Below are 18,866 nucleotides of genomic sequence, written 5' to 3'. Positions count from 1 at the left end.
TGTGTCCCCCAAAAATGTGTACACACTTTAATAGCTGACTTCTATTACATTTTGGAAATGAAACATATCTTTAAAAAACACTGCCTTTAAGCCTTAACTGGTTTGGCTCAGTGGATAGAGCGTTGGCTTGCGGACTGAAGGGTCCCAGGTTTGATTCCGGTCCAGGGCATGTACCTTGGTTGCGGGCACATCCCCAGTAGGGGGTGTGCAGGAGGCAGCTGATCGATGTTTCTAACTCTCTATCCCTCTCCCTTCATCTCTGTAAAAAAAAATCAATAAAACATATTTTTTAAAAACACTGCCTTTGGGAGGAAACCAAGATGGCAGCATAGGTAAACACCGGAGTTTGCTGCCTCAAACAACCACTTCAAAAATACAACTAAAAGACGGAACGGACATCACCCAGAACCACGGGAAGGCTGGCTGAGGAGAGATTCTTCAACTAGAAGGAAAGAGAACAGCATACCGAGGCTCAGAGGAGGCGCAGTGTGGAAAATACAAAGGTACGGAGGTGCGCGTGGAGCTGGCTGGTGGCTGAGGGTGCAGTTGTCGTTTTCAATCAGGAGGGAGTCTCAGACTCTGAGCTCCAGATCCGGGTGAGTCTCGAGGGACTCAGACTCAAATGGGAGAAGCGGGATTGTCTGGCATCGGTCGGAACTTGAGGGCAGCTTTCTCTCCGAGGTTTGCAGCGGTTGCTGGGATTCTGAGAAGCAGAAACTCTGGGAACGGGACTGAGAGCAGCCATAACTGCTCCCTCCACCCACCCTGTTGCTCCCGTGTGACCCGCCCCGCCCAAACCCTGTGCAGAGCCATTTGCCGGATAGCCTCAGGCAAAGGCTAGATTAGCACCTTTCCAGAGGACAGAAGTTTTCCCACTGCAGACACAACTGATTCTCACAGCCAGTCGGCCTGGAGGTCAAATCCCTCTAGTATTAACTACAACAATCAAGGCTTAACTACAACAAGACTGTGCACAAAGACCACTAGGGGGTGCACCAAGAAAGCGTAAAAAATGCTGAGACAAAGAAACAGGACAAAACTATCAAGGGGGGATATTGAGTTCAGAACCACACTTTTAAGGTCTCTCAAGAACTGTCTAGAAGCCGCCGATAAACTTATTGAGATCTACAAGAAATCTAATGAGACCCTCGATGCTGTGATAAAGAACCAACTAGAAAATAAGCATACACGGACTGAAATAAAGAGTATTATGCAGACTCCCAACAGCAGACCAGAGGAGCGCAAGAATCAAGTCAAAGACTTGAAATGCAAAGAAGCAAAAAACACCCAACCGGAAAAGCAAAATGAAAAAAGAACCCGAAAATACGAAGATAGTGTAAGGAGCCTCTGGGACAGCTTCAAATGTACCAACATCAGAATTATAGGGGTGCCAGAAGATGAGAGAGAGCAAGATATTGAAAACCTATTTGAAGAAATAATGACAGAAAACTTCCCCCACCTGGTGAAAGAAATGGACACCCTGTATTTATTATCTCACAATTTCTTCAGGCCAGGAGTCCAGGTACAACTTAGCTGGTTCCTCTCTGTTCAGGCTCTCACAAGGCTGCAATCAAGGTATAAGTCAAGGCATCTTTTCATTTGGAGGCTTGACTAGGGAAGAGTGTACTTCCAAGTTCTCTCAGGTTGTTGGCAGAACTCATATCCTTGTGGCTGTGGGACTGAGGGCCCTAGCTTCTTACTGACTATCACCTAGAGGCTATACACAGGTCCTAGAGGGCATCCACAGTTTTTTACCATGTGACCCTCTCTGTAGGCAGCTCACAACATGACAGCTCACTTCTTCAGGGCCAGTGCCAGGTTGCTAAGATACTTACATATGAAATGGGATCATGGGAGTGACATTACATCATTGTTGCCCATTCCATTAGCCAAAGTCAAAGGTACCACCTGCACTACAGGGGTAGGGATTATATACAGCAACACTAGAGGGGCAAAGACCGTGAGGCCATTTTAAATTCTGCCTACCATCTCAAATAAAGTTAAAATTGCAATGTCCTAGTATCTAGCAGTTTCCCTGTATACACAAAGATATGTACAAGAGTGTTCATAGCAGCATTGTTTGTAATAGCAAAACTATTGTTTGGTAGTTCTTAAATTTCTCAAAATACAAAAAGATATTGTCAGAAAGACACTAGCTAATAAAACACCATGTATGGTATTTTTATAAAAGCAACATAAATAGTGTGTCCAAAAAATGTATACAGTTTGAATAATCATAAAGGCAGTGTTTATTAAAATACATTTCATTTTCAAAATTGAGCTATCAGCTGTTTAAGTGTGTATGCATTTTTGGGGACACCCTGTATTATCGGAATTCTCTTTCAGTAATGGCCTGCTGCTGTTGTCTTGAATAAATCCTCCCACCACTGAGAAGAACTGGACAAAATAAAAATCATTATGGCACTGAATTGTTACCATGGCAGTGAGAATTTGTGGGTCCAAGATCTGGAAGAAAAGGGAGCCATGAGAGATGATCTAGATATTTGCCACCACTTTTTCCACCTGAGGTGATTGCTAATTCTGAAAGCAGTGGCTGAATAAAGCTTTTGGCTGTCTCATCGAGCTTAAGAGGCCTGGCTGAGGAAGAGAAGCCCTAGTAAATGCACCAGACTTTTGGTTGTGTTAACTTAAAAATAAAAGGCCTTTCAAAATGAGAGGCAACAAAGAATAGCTATTCAGGAAACACTGATTCAGAAAGAAACCCAAATAGTGGTCCAAGTAGAGACAAAGGCAAGGAATATTTATGAGAAAGCAAGGGGAACAATTACATTAATAGAAGGAAGTAATTTCTATTGGTGCAGATAACAAAACAGTGATGCTAATTCCAAACAGTTTTTTAAATTTTCAGTCCGGTTTTCATGAGTCTGGTAGAAATACTACCTGCTTTCTTGTTATCTTTGCAACCGGTTCTTTGGGACAGAATGTTGCATTAGGCCCAATCCCAAGGTTATTTTGCTCTGCTTTAACATTTGAGGCATAAGATAGATGTGCAAGGCAGTTCCTCTGGGATGACAGCTCTGGCTCCATTTTAAAGTGACTCCGATATTATTTTTACAGTTGGGATCCTCAAAGGATACCCCAACTAGGATTAACAATGACCTGGAAATGAACTAGTTTTCACAAAGACTAAAGTCTACCTCTGAATAATCTTAGCTCCTGATTGGAATAAAGTGATCAGTCCTCAGCTTTCCTGTGGTCAGGCATACTTGCCCCTATGTCTCTTAGATTACCTTCCTTTCTCCTAGCCCTCTAACTCAAACTCAGCTCTGGTTCTAGAAAACACATCATCACTGGGGACTATTGATGCTGCAGGGAAAGATCCAGGACAAATGAATATTGTATAGCCTAAGATTCTGGTAGTGCGACCCTCTTTCCCACACTTATAAATGCATTAAGCTATCCCATCTCTTTCCCCTTGCTTCTTAGTGGGTGTTTTAAATTGAGAGAGAGAGAGAGAGAGAGAGAGAGAGAACTAACTCATGGATGTGGACAATAGTGTGATGATTGTGGGGGTAAAAGGGATGGGTGAAGATGATAGAGGGCATAGAGGGGATAAAAGGAGATGGGAAAAAATCAAAAGAACTTTTAAAGTAAAATAAATAAGTCGGTATGATAAATCATGCCCCACGTGAGACTTTCTATTCTTTGACCTCTGCTTGTCTGGTTTCAGTCTTTCTTTCTTTTTTTGAAGCCACTGCTCAAAAAGCAAACACACACACACACACACACACACACACACGCACACACGCACACACGCACACACGCACACGCGCACACACACATCTGCCGGGCGGGCGTATGTGGCTCAGTGGTTGAGCTTCTACCTAGGAACCAAGAGATCACGGTTTGATTCAGGGCACATGCCTGGGCTGCGGGCTCCATCCCCAGTAAGGGGCGTGCAGGAGGCAGCTGATGGCTGATGTCTTGCTCTCTATCGATGTTCCTATCTCTCTCTCTCTCTCTCTCTCTCTCTCTCTCTCTCATCAATAAAAACATTTTTAAAAATCCCATTAAATTTAATAGTAACAGTTATTCGCCCCAAATTTTCTTTTGCGGGCACTGATTGAGAGTAAAGCAAGTATTTGTGTTTCATCAAGTGAGTTATTTGATACTCTTCATACCTAACCAGGCAAAGGGGACGGGGGAGAATTTTAAAAAAGGAATAACCAAAATCTTTCTCAAGGGTGCTGCACGTGAATGCCTTAGACCTGAGGCACTGACTTTTAACACTTTTGTTCTACTCCTTCAACCTTCATTCACCCCATCCTTCACTCAGTAAACGTGTATTTGGTACCAAAGGTGTTAGAGACTAGAAACCCTCAGAGGTGAGCGAGGATCGATCCGCCTGGAAAAGTTTGGAAGACAGGTTTGTAAACTTAACCTTTCAGTTCAACCTACGAAGTATCCTTTTATCGTCACTCCACCACGACTCTTCGACTTTTGCCATTGTTGCGAACTTTCTCAGCGACACCTCCCAACCTCGGGACTCTTGCGCTGGTTGGGACTAACAGCAAGCTTCCAGCGAAAGGCCGTTGGAAGACTACAACTCCCGGCAGCCTTTGAGGCAGGGCAGCGGAGGGGCGTGCGCAGGCGCGAGGGCCGGCCCCCACGCGCAGACGCCCTGCGAACGCCGGCTGAGCTGGGTCTCGCTGCTGGTGCGCGGCGGCGGAGAGCGAGGCCTGGTGAGCGCCGCGGAGGTGCGAGCCGATCCTTCGAAGCTGTGTGCGCGCTAGGTACGGCGGGCCGGCGAGCGAGCAAGCGGCTCACCCCCAACAGTGGCACCGGGATCGGTTGCCGTTAGCCTGGTGAGTGCGCGGGGTGCCCCCCGTGGTCCCGGCCCCTCCCCCTCCCCCTCCGCGGCGGATCCGGCTGTTCGGCGGGACCCTGGAGAGGTCCCGGGGCGAGAGCGGTCGCCGGTCGTGCTCGAGCTTGGTTTGGTTTCCTGGGCCCAGGCGCTCGCCCCGCGTGTGTGCGTCACGGGCCCGGCTGTCCTAACGGCCGCGCGACCGGCGGAGGGGAGGGTGGGGGTGGGGAGCGTGGTGTGATCGCCATAGGGGACGCCGGTTGAGGCGGGGCGGGGCCGCGGCGGAGCTGGAAGCGGCGCGGCGGACTGCGGGGCGCCGAGGCAGCGGGGCGGAGAGGAGACGAGCGCAGGCGGCGGCGCGGCCCGGCGCGAATGGGCGGGGGTGGGCCGCGCGGAGCGTGGTGACAGGGGCTGGGAGGAGCGACGGCGGTGGGGGGCCTGCCACGGTCCGGAGCTGGGCGGGAAGGCGCCGGCCGGGATTCCGAAGTTACTGCCCGAGCGGGAGCCGGCGGCCGGGAGGGAGGTGCCGGGGGTGGAGGCCGGGGGTGGAGACGGGCGGCCGCAGTTTACCGATGTCATAACAACATGGGCCTGCAGCGGCCGACAGGGGTGTGGTAATTATAGGAATGACGGAGCTCCGCCTGCACACGGCGTGTGTGCGAGTGGCGGTTCGAGGGGGACAGCGGAGTGTTAAGCTCGAAATGGGAGGAGGAACCTGAAGGGGGACTGGCGTCAGGGGAGTCGTCCTGAAGGAACGTTGTGGGTTTGAATGGAACTATTTCATGTTCCACTGCTAAGTGGGAGATTTCACAGTAATTGATTTTTAAGGTTTAAGTTCGGCATAAACCATTTTGAGGTATTTTTCTAAAACATACCATTATATAATATTACTAACCCTTTCAGTCCTTTATTTCTTCAGTAAACAGTTTCTTCAAAATCCCTATTTCTTAGCAGATGAGTGATTTTTTTTTACCCCCTCCGTCTTGTTGCTTCAAGTCTCATTCTCGACATTCTTTCCGTAACTTGTTCTTGCATTTATGGTATTTTTTAAAATAATTCACAAGTTATCCCCCTTCCATTTTAAAAGTTGAAGAGATGAAATTTTAACTTTTCCAAGGACAGTGAGAATGGTTGTGTTTTCACTGTAATAATTATTCTTGGAAGGGACTGTGTTATGTGTAACTAGAGGCCCGGTGCATGAAATTCATGCACTTATCGTAGCCTGCGCCCTCTCGCTGTCCGGGAGCCCTCGGGATATCCGGCTAAAGGCAGGTGGACATCCTTAGTGCTGCCCTGGAGACTGCCTCTGTGCTCATCAGGGCTGTACTGACCACCAGGGGCAGCTCCTTCATGGAGCGTCTGCCTCCTGGTGGTCAGTACACTTCATAGCAACTGGTTGTTCCACTGTTTGGTCAATTTGCATATTAGCCTTTTATTACAGTGGAAGGGTACCTATTTAAGATTGAGGATGTGAGTGAAAGTAAATGAATTAATGTTTATGGCAGTCCTTTTAAGGTATTGTGCTAAATACTTTATGTATATTAAAACATTTAACGCTTACAGTAACTGAAGTAGATAGTGATTTTTCCTATTCTACAGGTGAAAGTTTTGAAGGTCAGAGAAGTTGGTCCCAGCCTTAGAACCCAAAGTTACTGCCATTTTATGAATTCTTTCTTTCTTTCTTTTTTTCATACTTATTGGTTGTGTTTTCTTTAATCCATTCATTCAGTGAATACTTACGGAGTGATCATGTTCCCCGAGGCTGGGGATATAGACATGATCAGGACACTGTTTCTGTCCTCATGGAATTGATAGTGTATCGGGGAAGAGTAACAAATATTGAACATAAATACTACGTGACATTTTATCTGTCGTAATTGAGCAGAAACTGTAAAGTATTCTACAAATAGCAAAGGAAGTTCAAATAGAATCAAACAATATAATCCTTGAGTTTATAGTCTAGTAGGGAAACAAAACACATGTTTATAAAAACTTAGAATGAACTAAATGATAGAAATAAATACCTCACCTGAAGTCAATACACTTGCATTATGTTATTTTAGGTCTTTCGATAAGTTTCTTCACAGAACTATTTAATATTATGCACCAAGACTTTTATCCAGAATTGGTACATAAGAGAAAGCAACATGAAAGAAAATCTTCATTGCTATCCAAGACATTATTTCTAACTTATTTACCAATTTTTATAAAGTAGCGACCTTAGAGGTAATTAAAAAAAACAAAACACCCAGTGATAGGTCTTTTTTCTATTTTTGCCTCCCTCCATCTCCCCCGCACCCCCCCCCCCCCTTTTTTTTTAAGAACTGCTTTTATTAGATCATTTGTGTTTTGTAAGCCATCCTGTTTCACTTTGCACTTTGGCTGTCAGGAGGCTTAGAATAGGACTAATTTTCCTTAGTTTCAACTATGTTATGAATTATTCCAGATAGTCTGGAATTGCTCTCAGTTGACTCCTGGACTATTTTCTTTCTTCCTTGTTGCTCTCGATTTTGTTTTTTATCTTTTCCCTTTCATTTGAAAGTAGAGATTACATCTTAATTTACAATGTTTTAGCATAGTGTTTTTGAATTAATGATAAAATCTTGATACTTTCTGATGTTTGTGTTTTTACAAATGTCAGATTTATTTTAGAAGTATGTGTGAATATTTTGTAGAAAATCAAGACTTTGGCCATGCAAATAAAGATGATTGAACCCAGTGATGAAGATAATTCTCTATTATTCTCTTTGTTTTAAGAACTCTGTACTTTGCCAGTTATTATGAATTCAGCCATAATTATGGGAGGAAACATTGGAAATGGTTAACAATTTAATTAGCTTATTGGGGTTGATTTCACTCTATTCTTGCTCCTGTAAGCAGGAGGTAGCCCCAGGCCAAAGAGGGGTCAGAAAGGGCCTACACTAGAAAATTTTGAGGCCCTGCAGGGAAAGAGCAGGGATGAAGACTGATGAAACAGTACAGTGTTTTGTTTTGTTTTGTTTTGTTTTGTGTTTTGTTTAAAGATTTTCCAACTCAACAAAACAGATCTAAGTGATAAAATGGTTCTGACCTAGTGTAGTAGAATTGGGACAGTTCTTGAAAGCAGGCAATAATGCAGAACGTGGGTAATGGGGATAATCTCCCCAACATAACAAGAAGAATGCTGCCCTTCATATACAAAGTAAGTCTGCTTACTCATCATCATTGATTTTCCAGTGTGGGGAGGGATATGTGCTGAGTTGTCCAGGAGTCTCTGTACTCTGTGACCTGCAAAGCAGCTTGGGGTCAAAATGTGGGTTTACATGTAGCTGGGGAACAGAGAGACAAGCAGAAAGTTTTAACATCTATTGATGGGTCAAACACGACACCAGGTGCTTTCACTTAATTATCCTTGCAGAACCACTTTGAAGAGGTGGTTATCTGTATAGGGTGGTTAGGTAACTTGTCCTACTTCACAGAGTAAGTGGTGGAGCTTGGATTCAAATGCAGGGTTATTTGGACTATGTTCACACCAGTCATTAGAGCTTGATTTTGTTTTGGTTTGCAGTTCAGTGTCTCCAGCAGAACAAACTAGACATAGTTTGTTTAGCATCTTGAAATAATGTTGTGAACATTTAATTTATTAAAAGGTGAAAGCTGTTCCTGTTCCCTGCTTTATTGTTATTAACCTAGAGTAATATCTGAAAACAACTGTTCCCTTCCCCAGCTTCTACACATTAAAGGCTAACATTTTCTTTCTTTTAGCTGTTTCATATTTATAAATAACTTGGTTCTATTGCTATTTCTTGATATAGAAGTTTTGGACATTATTTATTAAATTTTCTCCACATTTCCACACTGGCTCTCCCATCTTCCCAGTGTAATTATCACAGATATTTATTAAGTAAATGGTCAGTGTATTTATAGTATTACAAATTTCAATATTCACAGCTGAATCATGTAGTGTATTTATGTCATTCATTCATTTAATCAATTTTTGTTTTTCCAGGAGTTATTATCCACCCCTTCATTTCCTGAGACAGTTCTCCTGTAATCCTCTATCCTTTAAATGCAGTCTGGTTGGTTACTTTCTAGCCTACTTCATAGTTGTTATCCTGGAATTTATCTTTATGTCATTCTTAAAATTCTCTTTGACCCTCTTCTTTATTCCTATATTTTTTTAGCTTCCAGAGAAAGAATACCTGGGAAGAAAAGTAAAAACTTTCTGAGAGCTTGCATGATTGAAAAAAAATCATTATCCTACCGTAACATTTTGTCAGTAATCTGGGTATAAAATTTTAGGCTTAGAAATTTTGGAAGTCAGAACTCTATTGTTTTATACATTCTAGTGTTGCAGTTGAAGTCCAAAGCTATGCTGATTCTTCTTTTTTATATGACATTTCTCCAATCTCTAGAACAGTGGTTCTCAACCTTCCTAATGCCGTGACCCTTTAATACAGTTCCTCATGTTGTGGTGACCCCCAACCATAAAATTATTTTCGTTGCTACTTCATAACTAATTTTGCTACTGTTATGAATCGTAATGTAAATATCGGATATGCAGGATGTATTTTCATTGTTACAAATTGAACATAATTAAAGCATAGTGATTAATCACAAAAACAATATGTAATTATATATGTGTTTTCTGATGGTCTTAGGCGACCCCTGTGAAAGGGTCGTTCGACTCCCAAGGGGTTGCAACCCACAAGTTGAAAACCACTGCTCTAGAAGCTTTTAGGATGTTATTTTTTTTATGTTTTTTTAAAAATATATTTTATTGATTTTTTACAGAGAGGAAGGGAGAGAGATATTAGAAACATAGATGAGAGAGAAACATCGATCAGCTGCCTCCTGCACACCTCCTACTGGGGATGTGCCCGCAACCAAGGTACATGCCCTTGACCGGAATCGAACCTGGGACCTTTCAGTCCGCAGGCCGATGCTCTATCCACTGAGCCAAACCGGTTACGGCTAGGATGTTATTTTTAACCCCTGAATTCCATAATGATATGTCTAGATGTGGTCCTTTTTTCATTTAAGGGCATTCCATGGAGCCTTACAAGTTGAGAATTCATGTCTGTTCTGAGAAATTTTTGTTATTAGTTGACTTTTGGCAAAGTAAGTTTTACCATTAATTATTCTTCTCAGTTTTTAACATCTGTCAACAGGCCATACATGCTCCTTTAAATTTTTCTTTTTCATTTTTGAGTCCTACTTCCATTACCCTTTTCAGCAAGCACCCACTCCATTGTGGTTGATAATTCCTGGACTATATATGAATTATTGTAAAATATTTAGTGTGTGTGTGTGTGTGTGTGTGTGTGTATTTAGTTTATGTACAGTCATATGCCACTTAATGACATTTCAGTTAACGACAGACCACATATACTACAGTGGTCCCATAAAATAATGGAGCTGAAAAATTCCTGTCCACTAGTGACACCATGACATCTTAGCCAATGTGTTTGTGGTAATGCTAGTGTAAACAAACCTACTACACTGCCAGTCATAAAGAAGTATAGCATATGCAATTACAGTAGTAGGCTATACCTTGTAGGTTTGTATAAGTGCACTCCATGATGTTCCCAGAAGATGAATCATTTAACATCACATTTCTCAGAATGTGTCCCCATTGTTAGGTGGTACATGACTGTATGGGTTGACCCTTGAGCAGCTTGGGTTGGAGTACCAAGACCATGCAGTACAAAATCCAAGTATAACTTTGTATCCCCAAGACTTAGTTATCCCTTAGTATCCTTGGGGGATTGATTCTAGGACCTCTCCCTTTCCCTGTGGATAGCAGAATCCACCAATGCTCAAGTCCCCTGTATAAAGTGTCATAGATCAGTGCATACAGTTGTCCCTCTGCATCTTCAAACTCCCAACCACAGATCAAAAACAGTACTGGTATTTTGGGAGGGAAAATATTCGTATAAGTGGACCCATGCATTTCATACCTGTGTTGTTCAAAGGTTAATTGTATTGTGTTATATAACTTTTGCTGTTTCTTTTTTAACAGCATTGCTTTGCAGACTTTTCTGTTTTGTTGTATGTACATATAGTTGTGTATAATGTAGAATTCCATAGTATACATCTACCACATTTTAGTTTTTTATTCCTTAATGATTGATTGAAACCTGAGTTGCCTTTCTGGCATCAGAAATACTCTGGTAAATATACTCTTACTTGTCATTCCTATGGACTTGTGTGAGAAGTTCTTTGGGATTATACTATACCCAAGAGTAGGATTCCTGGATCGTAGAATAAAACATTTCAGGTTTTAAAAATTTATGGAGAGGTGATACTTAGATATACATTTTTTTATTTTTGAAAAAGAGGTATCTTAAAACAATACTGTGACATAACTGGAGATCTCCTACATTGCTGGCACTAATGAAATCCAATCTGACAAAATACTTCTGGGTAAATGTGTTAGTGGGCTTAGGATGCCATAAAAAAGTTCCACAGTCTGTGTGGCTTAAACAACAAAGAATTCATTTTCTCTCAGTTCTGGATGCTAGAAGTCCAAAATCAAGTTGCCAACAGGGTTGGTTTTTGGTAAGGCCTCTTTCCCTGACTTGTGGGTGACCACCTTTTTCCTAGGCCCTCATATGGTATTTTCTCTCAGCACATGCTAAGAGAAAAGGAGAGAAAGTCCAATGTCTCTTCCTCTTCTTACAAGGACACCAGTCCTATTGGATTAGGGCCTTACCCTCGAGACCTCATTTAACCTTAGTTACCTCCTTAAAGGCCCTATAGCTAATATAGTCACATTGGGAGTTAGGATTTCAATATGTGAATTGGAGGGGAGGACACAAGTTCATAACAGTAGAGCCACCGGGTTTATAATTAGGAGACCTAAAATAATATCCTTGCTTTATCTTCTGTTAAGTGTGTAATCCTAGCCTAGTCACAATCTCTGTAAGCCTCCTGAAACCTTAACTATAAAGGATAAGAAAAGTAATTCTTGCCTTATAGGTTTATTAAGAGATTCAGGTAAATTAGATGATGTAACACAGCACATTGTAAATCAGTTATTCTCAACCCAGGCTTGCATGAAAATCATCTTAATAACTCTTCTTGTGACTTCTAGCCTGACAGCATAAGGAGCGCTGCAGATCAGCTCCATAGTAAAACTGGGGGAAATGACTAAAACACAATTATTTAAAGCCTCTGGAAATGATCCTAGGGCATACAGTAATTGAAGAGCTTCCAGTTGGAGGGAAGGTTTTCTTACTGGGAAGAGCAGGACATCAGGATTTCTCATCCTGCTCCAGCTGCCTGCTGCTGAGGCTAAATCCTGGGTAAATGAGGCAGAGAGGGCCTTCTGTCCAGATCCCATTTGTGGAAGAGAGGTTTTACCTTGAGCACAGAGCCACTGAGAGTATTAGGGAATAGATTACCTTTTTCCTGTTGTAAAAAAAGGTGGTGGTTCCATGTCAGGAGAGACAAGCTATATCCCGCTAAATATGCAGGTCCTAAAAGGGGTGTCACTTAGAGAAGTATACCGTTGTCCACACCCACAGCTTGAGAGCCCTGATCAGAGGTTTTACTTGGGGTTCTGGGGAAGGGAAGAAGCAGGTCCTAAAACAGATAACTCTAATCTCCTCAAGGAACTGACTTCATTTTCAATAGAGCTGGAGACATTCAAACTTAAGGGCACTTTCAAAAACAGTGGGGGTTGTGGTAAAGGCAGGGGCATTTAGGAGATTTGTAGACTCAAGAAGATACAGGCTAAATTGCAGGCTAGCTAATTTGCTGGAGAGAACTAGGATAAGAGATAGCTGGAGGGAGTCTTCCAGGGGTCAAAGCAAACTTCAAAAACTGACCCCTGAAACTGTTCCCTTAAAGGAGCATAAATTTGATTGGATTTCTTTGTAGAGCAATTTATGCCTGAGACCATTGTTGAAAATAGTAGAGCAATCAGCTGGTAATGTTTAGTGGAGGTTAACAGCTGTGAGTTATCAGGGACAGGGACAGCTCTACCAAACTACTGTTTTGCCAAGGTGATTATGGGCATATTTAGGCTATCCTTCCTAAGGATCAGCATCAGAGGCTTAACACTGCAGTGTTAGATGTGGGGGTGAGAAAATAGACTTCTTTAAAATAATCCAGCAAATTACTAAACAAATAAGCAAAGAAACCTGTGTCTGTGGCACCAGTAACCAGAGTTGCCACAAAACATTATATAACATACTGAGTTTCCAATAAAAAGTTATGACAGTGCAAAACAAACAAGTAAACAGACCAAAATAACCAGGAAAGTATAGTTAATACACTGGAAAAAACAGACAACAGAAATTGCCTGTGAGAGTGATCAGATGTTGTATTGAACAAAAATAGACATTTGAAGTAACCATTATAAGTATGTTCAAAGGATCAAAGAAAACCTTGATTAAATAAATAAAGGTATGATGGCAACACACATAAAATAGATTATCAGTAAAGACATAGAAATTCCAAAGAAGAATCAAATGGAAATTCTGTAGTTGAAAAGTAACATAACTAATGAAAAGTTAAAGGGGCTGAATAGTAGATTTGAACTGGTAGAAGAAAGAATTCATGAACTTGCCAATACATTGATAGAGATTCATAAAAGGGAGAGAGGAAAAAATGAAGAAAATTGAAAAGAGCTTCAGAGAAATGAGTGTCACCATTAACACTTGGAGTGCGGGTGAATTTCCCGCCAAAATATAAGATGGCTCTGTCTTTTGGTTTTGTTCCATCCACCAAAAGGGTGGATTACAAACAAATATTTGGTAATACGCAGTTACAATCGGCCCGAGTTTACACGTTTCCCGCACTCCACCGCAAATCTATATGAACCGAGTTAAAGACGGCTCCCGCGGAGTACGCGCAATTCACGCGAGCCGACTTAACTCGTTTCCCGCACTCCAAGTGTTAAGTACACTACAGTACACATAATGAAAGTACCAGAAGAAGAGGAAAGAAAAAGGAGCAGAAAAGCATACAAATACATAATGGCTAAAAACTCAAATTTATTGAAAAACACTGACCTGGACTTTCAGGGAATCCAATGAATTTCAGGTAGGATTAATGCAAGAAAGTCCACAAATGGACAGACACATCAGTGTAAAATTGTTGAAAGTCAAAGAAATGGGGAAAAAATCTTCAACAAGAGAAAAACAACTACTTACAAGGAAACCTTGGTAAGAATAACAGCTGATTTCTTAGCGGAAACAGTGGAAGCCAGGGAAGACTGGAATAATACAGTCGGGCTGCTTAATGGATAAGTTCTGAGAAATGCATCATTCGGAGATTTTGTTGTGTGAAACATAGAGTGTACTTACACGAACCTAGATGGGACAGCTTACTACACACGTAGGCTATATGGTATAGCCTATTGCTAAAAGGCTATAAGCCGGTATAGCATATACAAAAAACACAAAATTAGATCACTAGAGAAAGTGATGTAACCGAGATGTGCTAAGCACGAGATGAAGCCACTGCCAATGTAGTAGATACTGTTTTACAGCAAACTTTTTCTTGTAAGTAGAAAGTGTACACGAATATAAAAAGTTATAGTATGGCAAATGCATAAACCAGTAATAGTCATTTATTATTATCAAGCATTATGTATTATACTTAATTGTATGTACTTTTATGTAACTGGCAGACCAGTAGGTTTGTTTACACCAGCATTGCCACAAACACGTGAATAATGTGTTCCTTTATGATGTCACAACAGCTATTATGTTACTAGGTGATAGGAATTTTTCAGCTCCATTATAATCTTATGGGACAACTTGTTATATATGTAGTCTTTTGTTGACCGAAATGTCATTATGTTGTACATAACTGTATTTGAAGTACTCAAAGACAAATGCTGTCAACCAAAAATTTTATATATCATCAAAACTACCTTTTTAAAATGAAGGTGAGGTAAAGACTTTCCCAGATTAAAAAAGCAATGTTACCAGCAGAACGGCCTTGCAAGAATGATTAAGGAAGCTCTTTAGGCAGAAAGCAAATGACCCTAGATGGTAATTCGAATTCACATGAACAAGAAGCATTAGTAAAGGTAATTACTATATGCAATTTTAAAAGAGAGGGTAACCACATATTTTTACTATTTTTTCTTAAAACATTTAAAACAATTTTGTAAAGTAATAATGTATTCTTGGGCCTATAATATATAGCAATATAATGTATCTGCCAATATTAGCACAGAGGAGGTGAATGAGTAGAGCTATGTTAAGCTAAGGACATGAATATAGATGATAAAGCAGTAATTATAAAACTGTGTTGTTGGGGTTGTAACAAGTGTAATATGTACCATAGCAGTACCAAAAGGGGATACAGTTATATAGCATAATATTTCTATATCTCACCAGCATTAAGATAGTATAAATCTGAAGCTGATTCTGATAAGTTAGTGTATATGGTAAGCCCTAGAGCAGTGATTTTTTTTCAACCTTTTTCCTCTCATGGCATACATAAAACCAATTACTAAAATTCTGTGGCACACCAAAAAATATATTTTTTACCAACCTACAAAAAATAGGTATAATTTTGATTCATTCACACTGGACAGCTATTGTTGTATTGGCTATTACCATTTTTTGACAGTCTAAGGGAAAAGAGGTCAGTGTCCCTGACTAAACAGTCAGGGTATTGCATGTTTTAAAATTCTTGCGGCACACTGGTTGAAAATTGCTGCCCCAGAGCAACCACTAGGGGAAAAAACAAAAAATATAGTGGAAAAGTCACTAAAGAAATTTAAGTGCTTCATTTGAAAATATTCACTAAATTAAAAATAAAGCAGTGAAAGGGTACTAAAGGAATGAAAAAGAAGAAACACATCAAAATGAAAAACGAAAAATCTGTCAAACCCAACTGTCAATAATAACAAATATGGGTTGATTAGACAGTCCAATAAAAAAAGGCAGATGTTGATAGATTTGGTACAACAAATGCTTTCTGTAAGAAAGACATTTTAAGTTTAAAGATAAAAATAGATTTAAATTGAGGTCTATCCCGATGGGTCTTTTTCTGTAGACTTACATCGTTGGAAACGCCTCATAAATATGTTGTTTCCTTTATTCACAGAACTGTGTGTTAGATCTGTGGGAAGGAATTACAAGACAGCTGCAAGAAAAAAAATAGATTTAAAGTTTAAGGATCAAACACTATATATCATGCAAACAACAAACACAAGAAAGTTGGAATGGCTATACTAATATCGAAAAAAATAACTAAAACAAAAATGTTACTAGAGATAAAGAGGGACATTTTATTTTTTAAAAAATATATTTTATTGATTTTTTACAGAGAGGAAGGGAGAGGGATAGAGAGTTAGAAACATCGATGAGAGAGAAACATCGATCAGCTGCCTCCTGCACACCCCTTACTGGGGATGTGTCTGCAACCAAGGTACATGCCCTTGACCGGAATCGAACCTGGGACCCTTCAGTCCGCAGGCCGACACTCTATCCCACTGAACCAAACCGGTTAGGGCAAGAGGGACATTTTGTAAACATGAAAGGGTCAACCCACTAGAAGAATAAAACAGTTATATATGTACTTAATAACAGCACAAAATACATGAAGCAAAAACTGGCAACTGAAGAAGGAGAAATAGACAATTCAACAATAATGGTTGGAGAAAAAAACAATAACAACGGTTGTGAGACTTCAGTGCTCCACTTTCAAAAATGGTCAAAACAACTAAGGAAAAACAGTATAAACCAACTAGACCCAGCAGACATCTATATATACAGCAATAGCAGAATATACAGTGGTGTGCAAAAATAGGTTTACAGTTGTAATACAAATAAAGAGTGCAATCATCCTATCTAATAAAAGAGAAACATGGTAATTAGCCGTACCTCCGCTACCCTTCCCATTGGCTAATAGGGTGATATGAAAATTAACTGCCAGCCAAGATGGCGGCCGGCAGCCAGGCAGCTTGAAGCTAACAGGAGGCTTGCTTGCTTCAGTGACAGAGGAAGCCAATGTTCCCCGCCTGCCGCTGCCAGCCTCTGAGCTTGCAGTTTGAAACATTGTTACAAATATAGAAGCTAAACAAAACCCCAGAAACCTGCTTTCAGCCAGCCGGGATCTCGAAGCTGGAGTTGAAACAGTGTTTCGATTATAGAACCCAAACAAACCAGATACCTGCTTTCAGCAGCCAAGACCTCAGAGCTGGAGCCAAGCCTCAGAGCTAAAGCTGGCCCAGAATGAAAAAAAAAGAAAAAAAGGAGCGGTTGGGAGCTTCAGTCACCCGCCAGCCTGAAAACAGTCCTCAGCCCCTCACCCAGACTGGCCAGGCACCCCAGTGGGGACCCCCACCCTGAAGGGGGTGTGACCAGCTGCAAACAACCATCATCCCCTCATCCAGGCTGGCCAGGCACCCAAGTGGGACCCCCACCCTGATCCGGGACATCCTTCAGGGCAAACCAGCCAGCCCCCACTCGTGCACCAGGCCTCTATCCTATATAGTAAAAGGGTAATATGCCTCCCAGCACTGGGATCAGCGGAGCGCGAGGCCTCCTGGCCCCTGAAGCAGCATGACGGGGCAGCGCCCAAACCCCCTGATCAGCAGAGCAGTGAGGCCTCACTGCCCCGGTGTCAAGCGGAGCCGCGAGGCCTCCCAGCACTGGGATCAGCGGAGCGCGAGGCCTCCTGGCCCCTGAAGCAGCATGACGGGGCAGCGCCCAAACCCCCTGATCGCCCTGCGGCTCTGTGTGTGACAGGGGGCGGGGCCACAACCTCCCTATCCGCCCTGCTCTGTTCATGACGGGAAGGCGCCCCAACACCCTGATCAGCCCTGCTCTGTGCCTGATGGGGGGAGCTCCCCAACCCCCTGATCGGCCCTGCTCTGTGTGTGACGGTGCGGCGCCCCAACCCCCCCCCATGGGCCCTGCTCTGTGTGTGACGGGGTGGAGCCGCAACCTCCCCATCGGCCCTGCCCTGAGTGTGATGGGGGAGTGCCCCAACCCCCTGATCGGCCCTGCTCTGTGGGTGACAGGGAGCGGCGCCCCAACTCCCCTATCAGCCCTACTCTGTGCGTGACGGGGGGAACTCCCCAACCCCCTGATAGGCCCTGCTCTGTGCATGACAGGGGGAGCTCCCCAACCCCCTGATCGGCCCTGCTCTGTGTGTGACAGGATGTGGAGGCCCAACCCCCCTGATGGGCCCTGCTCTGTGCATGGCAGGGGGCAGTGCTCCCACCCCCTGATCAGCCCTGCTTTGTGCGTGACAGGGTGGCGCCGCAACCTCCCCATCGACCCTGCCTTGAGTGTGACAGGGGGCAGTGCCCCGACCCCCCAGTCGGCCCTACCCTGAGCATGACTAGGGGTGGCATCGCAATCTCCCAATCCGCCCTGCTCTGTGCATGACGGGGCGGCGCCCCAACTCCCCAATCAGCCCTGCTCTGAGCCCGACCAGGGGCTGCACCTAGGGATTGGGCCTGCCCTCTGCCACCCGGGAGCGGGCCTAAGCCAGCAGGTCATTATCTCCCGAGCGGTCCCAGACTGTGAGAGGGCACAAGTGGGGCTGACACCCCCCCCCCCCCCCCCCGCCAGGGGACAAATTTTTTTGGACCCGGGCCCTAGGATATATATAAAAACCTAAATGAACCTTATTACTGGGAAAAAAAGAATCTATGACACGGACTGGCCACCAGAGGAAAGAAATTCAACGCAGGAGCTGCCCCCTGGTGGTCAGTGCACTCCCACAGCCAACCTTCCCTGGCTGGCCAACCTTCCATGTTCCCTCCCCTGGCCGACAGGCCCTGGCCTGGAACGGGAACACCGGGGTGTTGTTGCAGCAGACGTGGACCCTTTCCTAGGGGGGGGTGAGGGGCTGGCTCCCCTCCCTCAGGGCCAGCAGCAAACCTTTGTGTGCCCTGTGTGTCCCCCCGCGCGGGAGCCCCAAATTTGGTTCTCCCAAAAAAAACGCAAAGTTGGGGGGCCCGGCGAGGGGGGATATAGAGGGGGGGGGAGGGGGAAATCTGGGGGGGGGGGGGACATCCAAAAAGGGGGCCCGGGGTGTTTTCTCTCTGTACCCGGGGGGGGGGAGTGTGACCCCCCCCTCT

The 18,866-nt window shown here is 43.3% G+C and overlaps 1 protein-coding gene and 1 non-coding gene across 2 annotated transcripts in view; both read left to right on the top strand.

Annotated features, from left to right (window-relative positions):
* Positions 1-4,637: 4,637 nt before the first annotated feature.
* The window catches only part of KPNA1 (karyopherin subunit alpha 1), a 76,915-nt gene continuing 62,686 nt past the window's right edge, over positions 4,638-18,866 (top strand). Inside the window, exon 1 of the mRNA XM_006090956.3 lies at positions 4,638-4,826. The gene's annotated coding sequence lies outside the window, so the exon portion shown is untranslated. The remainder of the gene's footprint in view (positions 4,827-18,866) is intronic.
* On the top strand, positions 15,793-15,918 carry LOC111826488. The gene has a single exon (XR_002829824.1). It is a non-coding gene; the product is annotated as a small nucleolar RNA SNORA18 (small nucleolar RNA).

The sequence above is a fragment of the Myotis lucifugus genome, unplaced genomic scaffold, assembly GCF_000147115.1.
Source record: "Myotis lucifugus unplaced genomic scaffold, Myoluc2.0 scaffold_84, whole genome shotgun sequence".
Classification (NCBI taxonomy): Eukaryota; Metazoa; Chordata; class Mammalia; order Chiroptera; family Vespertilionidae; genus Myotis; species Myotis lucifugus.
The sequence above is the reverse complement of the archived record's forward strand: the minus strand, read 5'-3'. Positions and strand labels throughout refer to the sequence as shown.